We start from the raw sequence: 17,136 nt of genomic DNA, 5'->3' as shown, positions 1-17,136 counted from the left end.
TGAGGACAGGGTCTCATTTGCTCTTTTAATTCAAGGGCACCCAGAGAGGGATAAAAGGCAGACAATGACTGTACACAGAGGTGCTCAAGAACACTCAAGAACAAACAAACGGGAAGCCCTGCTTTCAAGCATCCTTTAGAGAGAAGACAACACAACCTTATTCTATAATAAAACAGGTTGCACTCAACAGTGAAATTCCACTATGTGGTTGCCACCAACCGGGGACAAACCCATGAGGAGACTTTCAATCCATCTCAGGAGACAGAGAAGGGACCTGCCACCTCCTCCCTCTGTGGATGGCTTGTAGATAGCTCTCCTCGACCTCCTTCCTCACCCAAGCCTGCCAAGAACTGCTGGGTTTAGATGCCCATCTTTCTGTTCTGTATTACCAATTGTTTAATATTCAAGAGATGGCATTAAATAAATATGTGATCAATTATGTTATGTGTTTGAAAACAATCTGGTTAGTCCCAAAGTGCTTGGGCGAGAAATCAAACTTCATAGAGGCAAGAGGTCTGGGGAATCTCTGAGGGAGGAGGTGAGGCACAGCAGCCTGCAGGCCTGCTCCATCCTGGTTCTGCTCTGGGGTTACTCTGTGCAGGTAGGAGCAGGGGCAGGTGGAAGTCTGCTGTATCTTCAGAGTCAGAATCTCACAGTTGCATCCTGGATGCAAAGTTGCTTCTTGGGGTCTCAGTTTACTCGTCTGTGTAAAGGGCCAACTACATCTACTGGGGGGGGGAGGGCAGGTGCTGGGAGGATGTTCTTAAGGAAGATAAGTTGGATCTGATGCTGGAGATGAGTGGTACAAGCTCTGGTTCCTGATATACCATCATACAGCAAGGTGGGTGGAGCGAGGTAAAATCAGGCCAAAAGGAAGGGCTTCAGGAGCACATAAAAAGACACAGTTGGTTCCAGCAAAGGGCCAGGGAAATCTCATGGAGCTGCCATGTGTGCTAGTTCTGCAAGGTGAATGGCATTTTGACCCCAGGGAGAAGGCTGATTCCATTCCAGTAGCACAGATGAGATACCTAGTGCGTAACAAGTATTTATTGGGTACCTACCATGTTTCAGGTACTCTGGATTATCTTTGTGTACATTTTGTAAGATGCCATTCTGGTCTCCATTTTATGGATAAGGGCATGCTGGCTCAGAGAAGCTTCCTCAGTTGCAAAACTGGTATTTTGAACTCAGATCTGAGTCCATCTCTCAAGCTCTTGATAACCACTAAACATACTACGACCACTCAGCCGACTGGCACTCTTGACTCTCTTAGCTCAAGCATGGGTCACAGTAAGCCCACCTCTGAGGCTTCATGTGCAGCCCAGATGGTAGAAGAAGGAACCAGGGCCAGGTGATGTTACCGGCCTTCATGTGAGCACCAGTCTGTCCTCCCAGGACAGAGGCAGTGTCAGAGTTGCCTGGATCCCCCAGCAACAGTCAGGGCTGGGGCAGACCCTGGGAATGAAAACCATCTATCACGTGAAGTCCTACTGCCTTCCACCTCCAACTCTGATGCCCCACTTCTAATTCAACCGCAAAAGGGTTTCCAGGGAGTTTCTCCAAACAGGCCAAATGTTGCACAATGATACATGTATCCCCAACAGGATAGCCAATGGAAGGTAGCTGCTTTCAAACACTCTGTGCTCCTGCTAAGTTGACCCTCCATTAACAACCTCTGCTCACGCGGCACTTGCTCTCTACTCAGTTTGCCCTCCTCCCCACAACAAATCCCCAGTGTCAACTCACCCCTCCACGTCTTCTGGTTAAATGAGAGGCGTCAGGCCTTGGAAAATGGGGCCCATGTCTTGCTGGCTCTGGGGACTGGGTGACGAAGTTCAACTCTGGAAAAGGGAAGAGATGGATTGGTTAGGGGTCACATGACCTGATTCAGGTCAGGAAGTAGGGTCAGGAACAGTGGTGTGAGTGTCCCCTGAGTAATGGCTCTGGGCTAGGGCCAGTATTGGGGGTGTAGATGTAGGGGAAACAGGGGTGCCCCTCCCCCAACTCCCCTCAGGGCTGACGCAGCTACACAGGACCCCACCCCTGCCTTCTGCATTGAGATCTGCCCAGGTGGGTTTCACCACTCCCAGGCCCCATGCTCATCTCAGGGCAGCACGTCCATCTGCTGGTAGGGGTCAAAGTGGAATCTCCCTGTTGGTGGCTGGTGTGACCGTGATGGTAGAGGGGGTATGGTGCAATGGTCACAGGTGTGTGCTCTAGAGAAACAGAGTCCTTTCCTTGGCTAGTGGCTTTGAAGCCCCTGCTTCCCCACATGGAGAACAGAAAGAATACCCATTTCTCAAGATTTTTTTTTTGAGAGGTAATGATATGTATAAATACTTTGGCTTTAGAAGGGTTCAATAAACAGCAGCAGAGACCAAATGGATGTTATACGTGTCTTTATTGGCCCCCTTTTATTGATTGGTCTATCCATCCACTCTATCCATCCATCCATCCATCCATCCACTCACCCATTCATCCATCATTCATCCACCATCTATCCATTTATTTATGTATCACTTTTTTTAGTTTGAAATAGATATAAATTTAGAGGAAATTGGAAAGAAATGTACAGGGAGGCTCCATGCACCTCCCTCAGACACCCCCCAAATTAACATCTTGCACAACCAGAGTACATCATCAAAAATAGACATGTGAAATTGCACAATTCATAGACCTAATTCAGACTTTCCAGTTTTATATGCATTTATATGCTCCAGGAAACTTTACATATGGTTTTATGTAATCATCATCACAACCAAGATCCCAAAGTGTCCCATCACTATGAGGCTTCCTCGGGCTACCCCTTTATAGTCACACCCATTTCCTGCCAACTCTCATCCCTGATCCCTAACAACCACCAGCCCATTCTCTATCGTATTAATCTTTCAATAATGTAAACATGGAACAAGGCAATATATAACCATTTGGGGATTGGCTTTTTTTTTTTTTAACTTGGCTTAATCCTCTGGAGACTCATCCAGGTTGCTGTGCCTATCAATAGTTCATTTAATTTTATTGTTGAGTAATATTTCATGCATGGATGTGCCACAGCAAGTTTAATCATTTACTCATTTAAGGACCTCTGAGTTATTTCCACTTTTGGGGAATAATTATGTATAATGCTCCTATAAACAATGGTGTACAAGTTTTTAAAAATGTGAACATAGTTTTCACTTATTTGTGATAAATGCCCTAAAGTGCAATTGTTGGGTCACATGATAGTTGCATATTTTAAAAGGAAATTGCTCGGGGCTGGGATTGTAGCTCAGTGGTATAGAGCTTGCCTAGCATGGGTGAGGCACTGGATTTGATCCCTCAGCAACACATTAAAAAATAAATAAAATAAAGATATGTGTCCATCTACAACTAAAAATATTTTTTAAAAATGATTTTTAAAAAAATAAAAAATAAATAAAAAGATATTGTTAAACTTTTCCAGAGTAGCTGTACTATTTTATATACCTACCAGAAATGCATGAGTGGCCCAACTTTTCTGCATCCTTGTAGGCATTTGGAGTTGTCATTATTTTCCATTTAAGTCCCTCTGATAGGTGTGGGATATTATCTCATTGTGATTTTAATCTGCATTTCCCTGGTGGCTAACGATGTTAAACATCTTTTCATGTGAAATGAAAAATGAGTCTTCAGAGAGATGACTCTTCATGTCTTTTTCTCATTTTCTAATTGAATTGTTTAATTTTTTTTTTTACTTTTGCATTTATGAGTTTCTTTTAAATGCCAGATACTGTAACCTTCTCAGATTTTATGGTTTGTTAATATTTTCTTTCAGTTTATATTTTTTCATTCTCTAAACAGATGTGTGTGTGTGTGTGTGTGTGTGTGTGTGTGTAAAGCACAAGCTTTTCATTTTGGTGAAGTCCAAGTTATCATTTTTTTTTTCCTTTTACGGACCATGCATTTGGGGTCAAACATAAGAACTCTGCTCCTTAGCCCTAGATACTGAATATTATTCTCTTGCTTTTTTTCTAAATGCTTTATAGTTTTGCATTTTGCCTTTAAGTCTGTGGTCCACTTGAGTTAATATTTAAAAAAACTTAGACTTAAGTTGACATTATTGTTATTATTATTGTTTTGCCTATGGATGTCCAGTTGCTCCAGCACTATTTATTAGATAGACTGTGATCTTTCCTCCACTGAATTGCTTTTGTTTCCTTGTTAAAATCTTCTGGGCATGTTGGTGTGGGTGATTTCTGGCCCATCTATTTCATTCCATTGATCTATGGGTCATCTTTCTGCCAATCCCATTTGGGCTTGATTTCCGCATAATGAATCTTGAAATTAGATAAACTTATTCTTCTTTTTCAAAACTGTGTTAGTATTCTAGCTCCTTTGGCATACCACATGAATTTTAGAATAGTCTTTTCAACATCTACATAAATATTGTTGGGATTTTGATAGGAATCGCAGAGAAGTGATATCTTTATTATATCTTCCATTCATGAATACAGTACTACATCTCTTCATTTACTTAGATCTTTAATTTCTTTCTTCAGTGTTTTACAGTTCTTAGCATACCAATCCTATAAAAATTTTTGTCAAATTTACACTTAAGTGTTTCATTGCTTTGAGTGTTATATAAGTGGCACTCCAACTTTTATTTTGGTGTCCACATGTGCATTGCTAGTACAGAGAAATGCACTAGATTTTTATACGTTTATCTTGGGTCCTATGACTTTTCTAAATTCACCCATGAGTTCTGGAGAGGTTTTGTTGGTTTGTTCCTGTTTGTGTGTTTGTATATTCCTTGGAACTTCTTATGTAGACAATCAAGTCATGTGTAACCAAGGAGATTTTATTTCTTCATTTGCAATTCATATGCCTCTTCTTGTCTTCTCTTACTGAACCAGCTTCGACTTCTAGCACTATGTAAAGTATAAATGGTAAAATTTGGCATTCTTGCCTTATTCTCGTTCTTAGGTGAAAAGAGTCAGTTTGTAAGTACTTAGTATAATGTTAGTTGTAGTGGTTTTTCTTTTTTTTCAAATGCTCTTTATTAACCTGAGGAAGTCCCTTCTATTCCCATTTTTCTGATAACTTTATCATGAATGGGTGTTGAATTTTCTTTTCATTCATTGACAGATATAATTACTGATATTCCTTCTTTAGCCTATAACAAGGTGATTTATACTGACTAATTTTTAAATGTTGAACCAACTTGTATCCCTGAAATAGGTTCCCCTGGGTCACAATACATAATTCTTTTCATACATTGTTGAATTCTATTTACTAATGATTTATTAAAGACTTTCACATCTATATTCATTAAGGATATTGGTTGGTAGTTTTTTATTTTTTGTTTTTGTTCTTTTTACTATTTTACGGATTTGATACTAGCTTCATCAAATCAATTTGAAAGTGGCCTTTCTCTACTTACTGGAATACATTGTAGAGAAATGGTGTTAAATTTCAAACATTTGATTAAGTTCTCTGGTAAAATTATCTGGTCTTGGGGATTTCTTTTGAGGGAATTTTATTTTATTTTTTTTTATTTTTAATTTTTTTAAATTTTTTATTGTTGGTTGTTCAAAACATTACATAGTTCTTGATATATCATATTTCACACTTTGATTCAAGTGGGTTATGAGCTCCCATTTTTACCCCATATACAGATTGCAGAATCACATCAGTTACACATCCATTGATTTACATATTGCCATACTAGTGTCTGTTGTGTTCTGCTGCCTTTCCTATCCTCTACTATCCCTCCCTCCCCTCCCCTCCCCTCCCCTCCCCTCTTCTCTCTCTGCTCCCTCTACTGACATTCGTTTGTCCCCCTTGTATTATTTTTCCCTTTCCCCTCACTTCCTCTTGTATGTACTTTTGTATAACCCTGAGGGTCTCCTTCCATTTCCATGCAGTTTCCCTTCTCTCTCCCTTTCCCTCCCACCTCTCATCCCTGTTTAATGTTAATTTTCTTCTCATGCTCTTCGACCCTACTCTGTTCTTAGTTACTCTCCTTATATCAAAGAAGACATTTGGCATTTGTTTTTTAGGGATTGGCTAGCTTCACTTAGCATAATCTGCTCTAATGCCATCCATTTCCCTGCAAATTCTATGATTTTGTCATTTTTTAATGCAGAGTAATACTCCATTGTGTATAAATGCCACATTTTTTTATCCATTCGTCTATTGAAGGGCATCTAGGTTGGTTCCACAGTCTTGCTATTGCGAATTGTGCTGCTATGAACATCGATGTAGCAGTGTCCCTGTAGCATGCTCTTTTTAGGTCTTTAAGGAATAGACCAAGAAGGGGAATAGCTGGGTCAAATGGTGGCTCCATTCCCAGCTTTCCAAGAAATCTCCATACTGCTTTCCAAATTGGCTGCACCAATTTGCAGTCCCACCAGCAATGTACAAGTGTACCCTTTTCCCCACATCCTCGCCAGCACTTGTTGTTGTTTGACTTCATAATGGCTGCCAATCTTACTGGAGTGAGATGGTATCTTAGGGTGGTTTTGATTTGCATTTCTCTGACTGCTAGAGATGGTGAGCATTTTTTCATGTACTTGTTGATTGATTGTATGTCCTCCTCTGAGAAGTGTCTGTTCAGGTCCTTGGCCCATTTGTTGATTGGGTTGTTTGTTATTTTATTGTCTAATTTTTTGAGTTCTTTGTACACTCTGGATATTAGGGCTCTATCTGAAGTGTGAGGAGTAAAGATTTGTTCCCAGGATGTAGGCTCCCTATTTACCTCTCTTATTGTTTCTTTTGCTGAGAAAAAACTTTTTAGTTTGAGTAAGTCCCATTTGTTGATTCTAGTTATTAACTTTTGTGCTATGGGTGTCCTATTGAGGAATTTGGAGCCCGACCCCACAGTATGTAGATCGTAGCCAACTTTTTCTTCTATCAGACGGCATGTCTCTGATTTGATATCAAGCTCCTTGATCCATTTTGAATTCACTTTTGTGCATGGCGAGAGAAAGGGATTCAGTTTCATTTTGTTGCATATGGATTTCCAGTTTTCCCAGCACCATTTGTTGAAGATGCTATCTTTCCTCCATTGCATGCTTTTAGCCCCTTTATCAAATATAAGATAGTTGTAGTTTTGTGGATTGGTTTCTGTGTCCTCTATTCTGTACCATTGGTCCACCCGCCTGTTTTGGTACCAGTACCATGCTGTTTTTGTTACTATTGCTCTGTAGTATAGTTTGAAGTCTGGTATCGTTATACCGCCTGATTCACACTTCCTGCTTAGCATTGTTTTTGCTATTCTGGGTCTTTTATTTTTCCATATGAATTTCATGATTGCTTTCTCTATTTCTACAAGAAATGCCATTGGGATTTTGATTGGCATTGCATTAAACCTATAGAGAACTTTTGGTAATATCGCCATTTTGATGATGTTAGTTCTGCCTATCCATGAACAGGGTATATTTTTCCATCTTCTAAGATCTTCTTCTATTTCTCTCTTTAGGGTTTTGTAGTTTTCATTGTATAAGTCTTTGACCTCTTTTGTTAGGTTGATTCCCAAGTATTTTATTTTTTTTTAAGATATTGTGAATGGAGTGGTTGTCCTCATTTCCATTTCAGAGGATTTGTCGCTGATATACAGGAATGCCTTTGATTTATGTGTGTTGATTTTATATCCTGCCACTTTGCTGAATTCATTTATTAGCTCTAATAGTTTCTTTGTAGACCCTTTTGGGTCTGCTAGGTATAGAATCATGTCATCAGCAAATAGTGATAATTTAAGTTCTTCTTTTCCTATTTTGATGCCTTTAATTTCTTTCGTCTGTCTAATTGCTCTGGCCAGTGTTTCGAGAACTATGTTGAACAGAAGTGGTGAGAGAGGGCATCCCTGTCTTGTTCCAGATTTTAGAGGGAATGCCTTCAATTTTTCTCCATTCAGAATGATGCTAGCCTGAGGCTTAGCATAGATTGCTTTTACAATATTGAGGTATGTTCCTGTTATCCCTAGTTTTTCTAGAGTTTTGAACATAAAGGGATGCTGTACTTTGTCGAATGCTTTTTCCGCAACTATCGAGATGATCATATGGTTCTTATTTTTAAGTCTATTGATGTGGTGAATAACATTTATTGATTTCCGTACATTGAACCAGCCTTGCATCCCAGGGATGAATCCTACTTGATCATGGTGCACAATTTTTTTGATATGTTTTTGTATCCGATTCGCCAGAATTTTATTGAGGATTTTTGCATCTAGGTTCATTAGAGATATTGGTCTGTAGTTTTCTTTCTTTGAACTGTCTTTGTCTGGTTTAGGTATCAGGGTGATGTTGGCCTCGTAGAATGAATTTGGAAGTTCTCCCTCTTTTTCTATTTCCTGAAGTAGCTTGAAAAGTATTGGTATTAGTTCCTCTAAAGGTTTTGTAAAACTCTGCTGCATACCCATCCGGTCCTGGGCTTTTCTTAGTTGGTAGTCTTTTGATGGTTTCTTCTATTTCCTCAATTGATATTGGTCTGTTTAGGTTGTCTATATCTTCCTGACTCAATCTGGGCAGATCATATGACTTAAGAAATTTATCTATGCCTTCACTATCTTCTAATTTATTGGAGTATAAGGATTCAAAATAATCTTTGATTATCTTCTGTATTTCTGAAGGGTCTGTTGTGATATTGCCTTTTTCATCCCGTATGCTAGTAATTTGAGTTCTCTCTCTTCTTCTCTTTGCTAACATGGCTAAGGGTCTGTCAATTTTGTTTATTTTTTCAAAGAACCAACTTTTAGTTTTGTCAATTTTTTCAATTGTTTCTTTTGTTTCGATTTCATTAATTTCAGCTCTGATTTTCATTATTTCTTGCCTTCTACTTCTTTTGCTGTTGTTTTGCTCTTCTTTTTCTAGGATTTTGAGATGAAGTATGAGATCATTTATTTGTTGGTTTTTTCTTTTTTTAAGGAATGAACTCCAAGCAATGAATTTTCCTCTTAGAACTGCTTTCAATGTGTCCCATAGATTCTGATATGTTGTGTCTGTGTTTTCATTTATCTCTAAGAATTTTTTAATTTCCTCCTTGATGTCTTCTATAACCCATTGATCATTCAGTAACCTATTGTTCATTCTCCAAGTGATGTATGCTTTTTCCTTCCTTCTTTTATCGTTGATTTTCAGTTTCATTCCATTATGATCAGATAAGATGCATGGTATTATCTCTACTCCTTTATATTGTCTAAGAGTTGCCCTGTGACATAATATGTGATCTATTTTTGAGAAGGATCCATGTGCTGCTGAGAAAAAAGTGTAACTGCTTGATGTTGGGTAGTATATTCTATATATGTCAATTAAATCTAGGTTATTAATTGTGTTATTGAGTTCTATAGTTTCCTTATTCAACTTTTGTTTGGAAGATCTGTCCATTGGTGAGAGAGGTGTGTTGAAGTCTCCCATGATTATTGTATGGTGGTCTATTAGACCCTTGAACTTGAGAAGAGTTTGTTTGATGAACATAGCTGCACCATTGTTAGGGGCATATATATTTATGATTGTTATGTCTTGTTGGTGTATGGTTCCCTTGAGCAGTATGTAGTGTCCCTCTTTATCCCTTTTGATTAACTTGGGCTTGAAATCTATTTTATTTGATATGAGTATGGACACACCTGCTTGTTTCCAAAGTCCATATGAGTGATATGATTTTTCCCAACCTTTCACCTTCAGCCTATGTATGTCTTTTCCTATCAAATGCATCTCCTGTAGGCAGCATATTGTTGGGTCTTGTTTTGTGATCCATTCTACTAGCCTGTGTCTCTTAATTGGTGAGTTTAAGCCATTAACATTTAGGGTTATTATTGAGATATGGGTTGTTCTTCCAGCCATATTTGTTTATTTATGTTACTAAACATGGTTTGTTTTCCTCTTTGATCATTTTCCCCCCTTTACTGTCCTACCTCCCACTGTTGGTTTTCATTGTTATTTTCCATTTCCTCCTCCTGTAATGTTTTGCCGAGGATGTTTTGAAGAGATGGTTTTCTAGCTGCAAATTCTTTTAACTTTTGTTTATTGTGGAAGGTTTTAATTTCATCTTCCATCCTGAAGCTTAATTTCGCTGGATACACAATTCTTGGTTGGAACCCATTTTCTTTCAGTGTTTGAAATATGTTATTCCAGGATCTTCTAGCTTTCAGAGTCTGTGTTGAAAGATCAGCTGTTATCCTGATTGGCTTACCCCTAAATGTAATCTGCTTCCTTTCTCCTGTAGCCTTTAAAATTCTCTCCTTATTCTGTATGTTGGGCATCTTCATTATAATATGTCTAGGTGTGGATCTCTTATGATTTTGCACATTTGGCGTCCTGTAGGCTTCTAGGATTTGGGATTCTGTCTCATTCTTCAAGTCTGGGAAGTTTTCTCGTATTATTTCATTGAATAGATTGCTCATTCCTTTGGTTTGAAACTCTGTCCCTTCCTGTATCCCAATGACTCTTAAATTTGGTCTCTTGATGTTATCCCATATTTCTTGGATGTTCTGCTCATGGTTTCTTAACAGTCTTGCTGAGCTGTCTATGTTCTTTTCAAGTTGAAATACTTTATCTTCATTGTCTGATGTTCTATCTTCTAAGTGTTCTACTCTGCTGGTAGTATTCTCAATTGAGTTTTTAATTTGGTTTATTGCTTCCTGCATTTCTAGGATTTCTGTTTGTTTGTTTTTTATAACCTCTATCTCCCTGTATAGTTGATCTTTTGCTTCTTGGATTTGTTTATGTAATTCATTGTTGAAGTGATCTTTCATTGTCTGATTTTGCTGTCTGATGTCTTCCTTGAGACTCCAGATCATCTGAAGCATGTATATCCTGCATTCTTTATCTGACATTCCATCTGCTGCAGCTATTACCTCTTCTAACGTTGAGTTGACCTGCATTGCTTGTGGTCCTTTCTTTCCTTGTCTCTTCATACTGTTCGCGTTTCTTTCTGCTTGGTGAAACTTTGTGCTATTGGATTTTCCCCCTATATATTTCTATTTGTCTTGTATAGTTGCAAAGTCTCCCTCGCAGGCGCGGGCGGCGGCTCTGCCCCCTCCTCCAATTGGGGCAATGTGCCTACCACGCCGCTGGGCCTGTTCTGCCGGTGGGTAGCAGGTCCGCCTACCTTGCAGGCACGGGCGGCGGCTCTGTCCCTCTGCGGGCTGCTAGGCTTGTTCTGTCGGTGGTCGCAGTTCTGCCTACTTTGCAGGCGCAGGCAGCGGCACTGCCCCTCTGCAGGCCTCTGGGGCTGTTCTGCCGGTGGGTCGCAGGTCCGCCTACCTTGCAGGCGCGGGGGGGGGGGCTCTACCCTTCCGCAGGCCACTGGGCCTGTTCTGTCTGTCGGTTGCAGGTCTGGCCTGTTCTGTTGGTGGTCACAGTTCCGCCTACCTTGCAGGCGGGGGGGGGGGCAGCTCTGCCTCTCAGCAGGCCGCTGCCCCTGTTCTGCCGGTGGGTCGCAGGCCCGCCTACCTTGCAGGAGTGGTTGGCAGCTCTGCCCCTCCGCGGGCCACTGGGCCTTTTCTGTCGGTGGTCACAGTTCCGCCTACCTTGCAGGCGCGGGGGGTGGGGGGCGGCTCTGCCCCTCAGCAGGCCGCTGGGCCTGTTCTGTGGGTGGTCACAGTTCCGTCTTCCTTGCAGGCGAGGGGGGAGGGGGCGGCTCTCGGGAATTTTAAAATTACAGATTCAATTTAGTAATTATAAGAAAATTAAATTCAAGTTATTCATTTCATATTGGATGAACTGGAAGAGTTTTGTGTTTTTCAAGGCATTAATCCCATTTTCAATTTCTCAGATTTATGTGAGTAGTGTTATTCATCGTATTCTTTTCCTATTGATGTCTACAGGGTCTGTAGTGATGCCCCCTATTTCATTCTTGATTTTGGTAATTTTTCTATTTCTGCCTCTCTGATTAGTATTGCTTGAATTCTGTCAGTGGTATTGATCCTTTGTAAGAATAGTTTCTTTGTTTCATTGATTTTCTTGTCTTTCTGTTTTAGATTTTTGATCTTTTCATTATTATTTTCTTTCTTAAGGCTTTATGATTTCCTTTCTTTGGATTGAGATTATTTTTCTCTTCTTTTTTTTTAAATTTTTTTCCCCAAATGGGAGTTAGGACTATTGGTTTGAGGCTTTTTATCTTTGTGAGTAATGCCTAATGCCATAAAATTTCCCCCTCAACATTACCTTAGCCATGTCCTACAAACTTTGATATGTTGTATATTTATTTTTATTCAGTTCAACATATTTTTAAATTTATATTTAGACTTTCTCTTTGAACCATGAGTTATTTTATGTATATTATTTAGTTTTCAAGAGGTTGGAGATTTTCATGTTATCCTACTATAATTTTTATTTTGATTCCATTATGGTCAGAGAAAATATGCTCTATAATTTCAACTCTAATTTTGCTGAAGCAAGTTTTATGACCCATCTTAATGATCAATCTTGGTACGTTATCTGTGAAAGTTTAAAAAGAATGTGTATTCTGCTGTGATTTGGTGTAGTCCATAAATATCATTAGATCCTGTAGTTCATGGTGTTGTTGAGTTAGTTGTTCTATCAGTTATTAAGAGAGGGGTGTTGAAGACACCAGCTGTAATTGTGGCCAATTTTATCAGTTTTTGTTACACATATTTCGTAGCTCTGTTGTTTTGAGTATACACATTTAGGATTGCTATGTGTTCCTGATGGACTGATCCTTATATTAAAATAAGATATCCTCTCTAGTCCTAATAATTTTTTTTACTCTGAAGTCAACTGTTTCTGATATTAACATAGCCACTCCTACATTCTTTTGGTTAAAATTTGCATGATATAATCTTTCTATCCTTTTACTTTCAGCCTTCCCATATCGTATTTGAAATATCTCATAGACAGTATATAATTGGTCATGCTTTCCAATCTATTCTGCTAACCTCTGTCTTTTGAATAGTATTTTTGACCACCTATATATAATATAATTATTGATATGTTAAGGTTTAAGTGTGCCATTTTATTTTTGTTTTCTGTTTGTTCTTTTTACATACATCTACAATCATATCAGATAGTGTTATAATTTTGGCTTCAAACATCAAACATAATTTAGGAAACTCAAGAAGCAAAGGAAAGTTAATTGCCTATTGCATTTACCCATATTTTTACTTAAAATGTTCTTGGTTCTTTCTTGATGGTGTCTCCAAATTCCCCCCCCCCCCCCAAAAAAAAAAAAAAAACCCTGCTTCTTTTCTGTTTGGAGAACTTTTTTAGTCTTTTTTTTTTTTTTCAATGGATTTTTCCAAGGGGTGTTTTACCATTGCACTACATCTGCAGTCCTTTTATTTATTTATTTTACTTTTGAGAGTCTCACTAAGTTTTTGAGGTTGGCCTTAAACTTGCAATCCTTCTGCCTCAGCCTCACAAGTTGCTGGGATTATAGGCGCACACTGCACCTAGCTTAGGTGGTTCTTTAGGGTAGGTCTTGTGCCAACAAGTTTCTCTTCCTTTTCCTTCATCTGAGAATGTCTTAATCTCCCCTTCATTCCCAAAGAATATCTTTGCTCGATATTCGATTGATAGTGTTATTTTTCCCCCTAGCATTTCAAAAATACTTTAACATGGTTTCCCATGAGAAATCTATTGGCATTCTAATTTCCGCCCCCCACCCCCTGCCACCATATGTGAGGGATCATTTCTATCTCATTGCTCTCAAAATTTTTTGTTTTGATTTTAGTTTTCAAAAGTTTAACTGTTTTTAACCTTGTAAATGGTGGATTGCTTTGAATCTATCCTCTTTGGGGTTTGCTTAACTTCCTGAATCTGTGGGGCTTGGGGGGATCAGCCATTGTTTCTTCTTATGGTTTTAGTCTCTCTCTCTCTCTCTCTCCCCCCCCCCCTCAGGAGTCCAAAGGGATGAATCCCCTTTTTGTAGTTCCACAGGTCCTTAAGGATCTGTTGACTTTTTTTCTAATCCATTTTCTCTTATTATTTAGATTAGGTAATTTCTATCATTCTATGTTCCAGTTTATTGATGCCTTCTTCTGTCCTCTTCAGTCTACTGTTAAACACATCCATTGAGTTTTTAAAATTTCAGACCTATTTTTCAGTTTTAAAATTTCCATTTGGTTTTCCTTTATATCTTCTATTTCTTTGCTAAGACTTTTCATTTTTTAAAATTTGATTCAAGCGTGTTCATTGTTGTCCCTTGGAACTTTTTTTTTTTTTGAGGACTGCTTTGAAATCTTCACTACTAGATTGTTCTAATATCTCTGCCATGGCATTGTTGACATTTATTGTCTTTTTTCATCATTCAGTTGGAGATATTGCTGGTTCTTGCTATGATAAGTGAATTTTAGTGGAAACTCATGCATTGGAAGAATCTATTATGAGACTCTGGATCTTGTTTTAACTTTCTATTTCAGCTGGCTTCCTTTGAAATCACTCCACCAGGGGAAGAGGATGCTGGCTTGTTAACTCCAGGTAGGGGGTACGAGTCCCAATCAACCTCCACTGACACCTGATGGGGAATTCCTTGCTGTTGGGCAGGACAGGGAGGGGGATTCCAGCTCCCCACTGGGCCTCTGCTGAGACCTCCCTGGCTGGAGGGGCAGTTAGGAGTGCCTGCTACAGCTCCAATGTGGTCTCCTCTGGCACCGTGGGGGTTTGGGGTGAGGTGTTGCTAACTAGTGGGGAGCAAAGTCCTGGCTCTCTACTTGTCCTTCTCTGGCACCACTCCAGTGGGGATTGGGGGTTTGAGTTTCCTCATTATAGTCTGGTGAGGGTATAAGTCTAGTTTTCCCACTGGGTCTTTGCTAGCATGGACCTCAGTGTTTTCTGTGCTGTTTGGCTGAAGCAGAGCTGTTTTTGTCTAAAAGTGTGTTTGGCTAGGTCACCCTTTCTGGTTCCTTAGCTGGAGCAAGCAGGCTTCTGCTGGGGATGGGTTTGGTCTGCTCACTGGTATTTTCTCATTTCTGGTATCTTCAGCTTCAGCCCTGGGATCTATGGGGCAAAAAGAGGACCCAGAGAATTCCCACCACTATTTCTTGGGGCCTTGGTCTGTGTTCTTCTTTCAGAATTTTCTTATATTTGTTCTACATACAATGTCTAAGGGTTTTTTGTTGTTGCTGTTGTACTTAGTGGGAGGAATATAGGAAAGTACCTCGACCCCATCTTCTTGGAATAAGAAGCCCCCCCTACAACCTCTCAACAAGTGCCCCCCACCTGCCTGGAGTTTTCCAGAATACCATCTATTCAAATCACAGTTTCGGAAATCCCTGTCATTTTCCGTGGGCTCCCAGTTTTCTGCTTGACTCAGGCGATGGCTCACCTGTCCTGCCAGGAGGTAAGCAGATCTATGAACTTCTAGGAGTATGTACAGTAAGGGGAGACTTGAAAAGATGCAATATTATTAAAACTAGAAATCCATGTGTGAATCTTTTTCAAGGTCTTAGGGCCTTGCTTGCCCTGCCAGTTATCTTTAGGGGAACATGGGATCTGAATATTCCCAGCTCTGCCTCATTTCCCATTTATGGCCAATTCCTCCTCAGAGCTGTGCATTTTCATTTATGAGGTGCTCTCAGGCCTGTGCTTTATTTCCTCCCTTCCCACAGTTCTTGGAGGCAGGCATCACCCACTGTCCTTTATGTAGCACTATGGTTTGGCTATGGTTTGAGTGTGTTCCCCAAGGGTCCATGTGCTGAAAGCTTGATCCTCAGTGTGGTGATGTCAGGAAGTGGGGGAACTTTAAGAAATGAAGTCTAGTGGAGGGTGTTTTGGTCACTGGGGATGCTATCACTGGAAGAGATTAAGGTAGATCTTGTGGGGACCCTAAATATTCACACAAGAGTGAGTTGTTACAAAAGAGACAGGTCTAATCCCTCCCTATTCTCTCTGGCTTCCTGTCTTGCCATGTGATCTCTCCCTGTCACTCTTGTTCTTGCCTTTGTGATGCCATCCACTCTGAGGCTCTCATCAGATTCAAGCTGATGCTGGGGCATGCCTGTGAACTTCCAAAACTGTTAGCTAAATAAATCTCTTTTCTTTAGTTATCACCCAGCCTCAGGTATTGTGTTATAGCAACAGAACACACATTAATACATGTGTGGAGCATCCAGCTTCCAGAAGGCTGTGACTTGCTCAAGACCACTTAGTTGTCTACTGCCAGAGCAGAGGTTTTGCCCAGGACTTGTGACTCCAGCTTCAATGTCATTTCTGAAACTCTTCAATGTCTGGCTGCAAATTCTTCCTGTAGCTTTTTTTTTTTTCCTAAGTCAGCAGTTCTCAAAGTGTGTTTCATAGTCTGTGGAAGGTTCCCAAAGATCCTTTCAGAGGTCTAAGAGGTCAAACTGTTTTCCTAGTAACACTAAGACATTATTTGTCATTTTCATAGTGTTGACAATTGCATTGATGATGGTACAAAATAATGGTGAATGAAGCTATTGGTGCCCCCACGTGAAGTTAACAGTTGGCTCCAAACAAAACTGGCAGTTGTCATAATGTTCATTTGTTGTGCACTTGTGGAAAAAAAAAGCCAGTTTCACTTAGGAATGTCCTGAGAAGTGATGAAATTGTTAATTTTATTAAATCTAGACCTTTGAGAACAAAAAATGGGAAGTTTGCATAAAGCACTTCTGCCCACTGAAGTCTGAAGCTTGCTAGTGGAACACCACTTTCCACAAAAGAACTACCTGCAAATGATGGTGGTTCTGACTTGGGTAAGTTTGGCAGATGGTTTCTCAAAAAATGTACCAAGTGAGCCTATTCACTTTTGGGAAAACAACCGACAGCATTTGATAATGAGGACAAAATGTGAACGTCTAACATAAGAACTTTGGGAAAATTTGTATCTGCTATCATGAGCTTGCTGGCTTCCCAGTACTTTAAGATACTACTGATGAGGTCAGTATGAGGTCACAAATGCAATTTTTTTGAGACAGTATGACAAAATGTGCAAATGTTTAGAAGATGCATGTGATTCAGTGAGCCTATATATATATATATATATATATATATATATATATATATATATATATATATATGTATGTTGTAGTTGGGCACAATACCTTTATTTTGTTTATTTATTTTTATGTGGTGCTGAGGATCGAGCCCAGGGCCTTGCACATGCTAGGTGGGTGCTCTACTGCTGAGCCACAATCCCAGCCCGAGCCAATATTTTCCAAATGAACAATGCATGATGTTATAAAATCATGCCTGGGTAAAAGAG

The 17,136-nt window shown here is 39.7% G+C and overlaps 1 protein-coding gene across 9 annotated transcripts in view; it reads right to left on the bottom strand.

Annotated features, from left to right (window-relative positions):
* The window catches only part of Atp2b2 (ATPase plasma membrane Ca2+ transporting 2), a 351,907-nt gene that overhangs the window by 188,787 nt on the left and 145,984 nt on the right, over positions 1-17,136 (bottom strand). For all 9 annotated transcript variants that reach the window (XM_058572956.1, XM_046425452.2, XM_058572950.1 and 6 more), the window contains one exon: positions 1,747-1,841. The gene's annotated coding sequence lies outside the window, so the exon portion shown is untranslated. The remainder of the gene's footprint in view (positions 1-1,746; positions 1,842-17,136) is intronic.

The sequence above is a fragment of the Marmota monax genome, unplaced genomic scaffold (assembly GCF_021218885.2).
Source record: "Marmota monax isolate L192 unplaced genomic scaffold, Marmota_monax_Labrador192_F-V1.1 WCK01_AAM20220418_F8-fsc00028, whole genome shotgun sequence".
NCBI classification, from domain to species: Eukaryota; Metazoa; Chordata; class Mammalia; order Rodentia; family Sciuridae; genus Marmota; species Marmota monax.
Note: the sequence above shows the minus strand (reverse complement) of the source record. Positions and strands in the feature narration are given on the sequence as shown.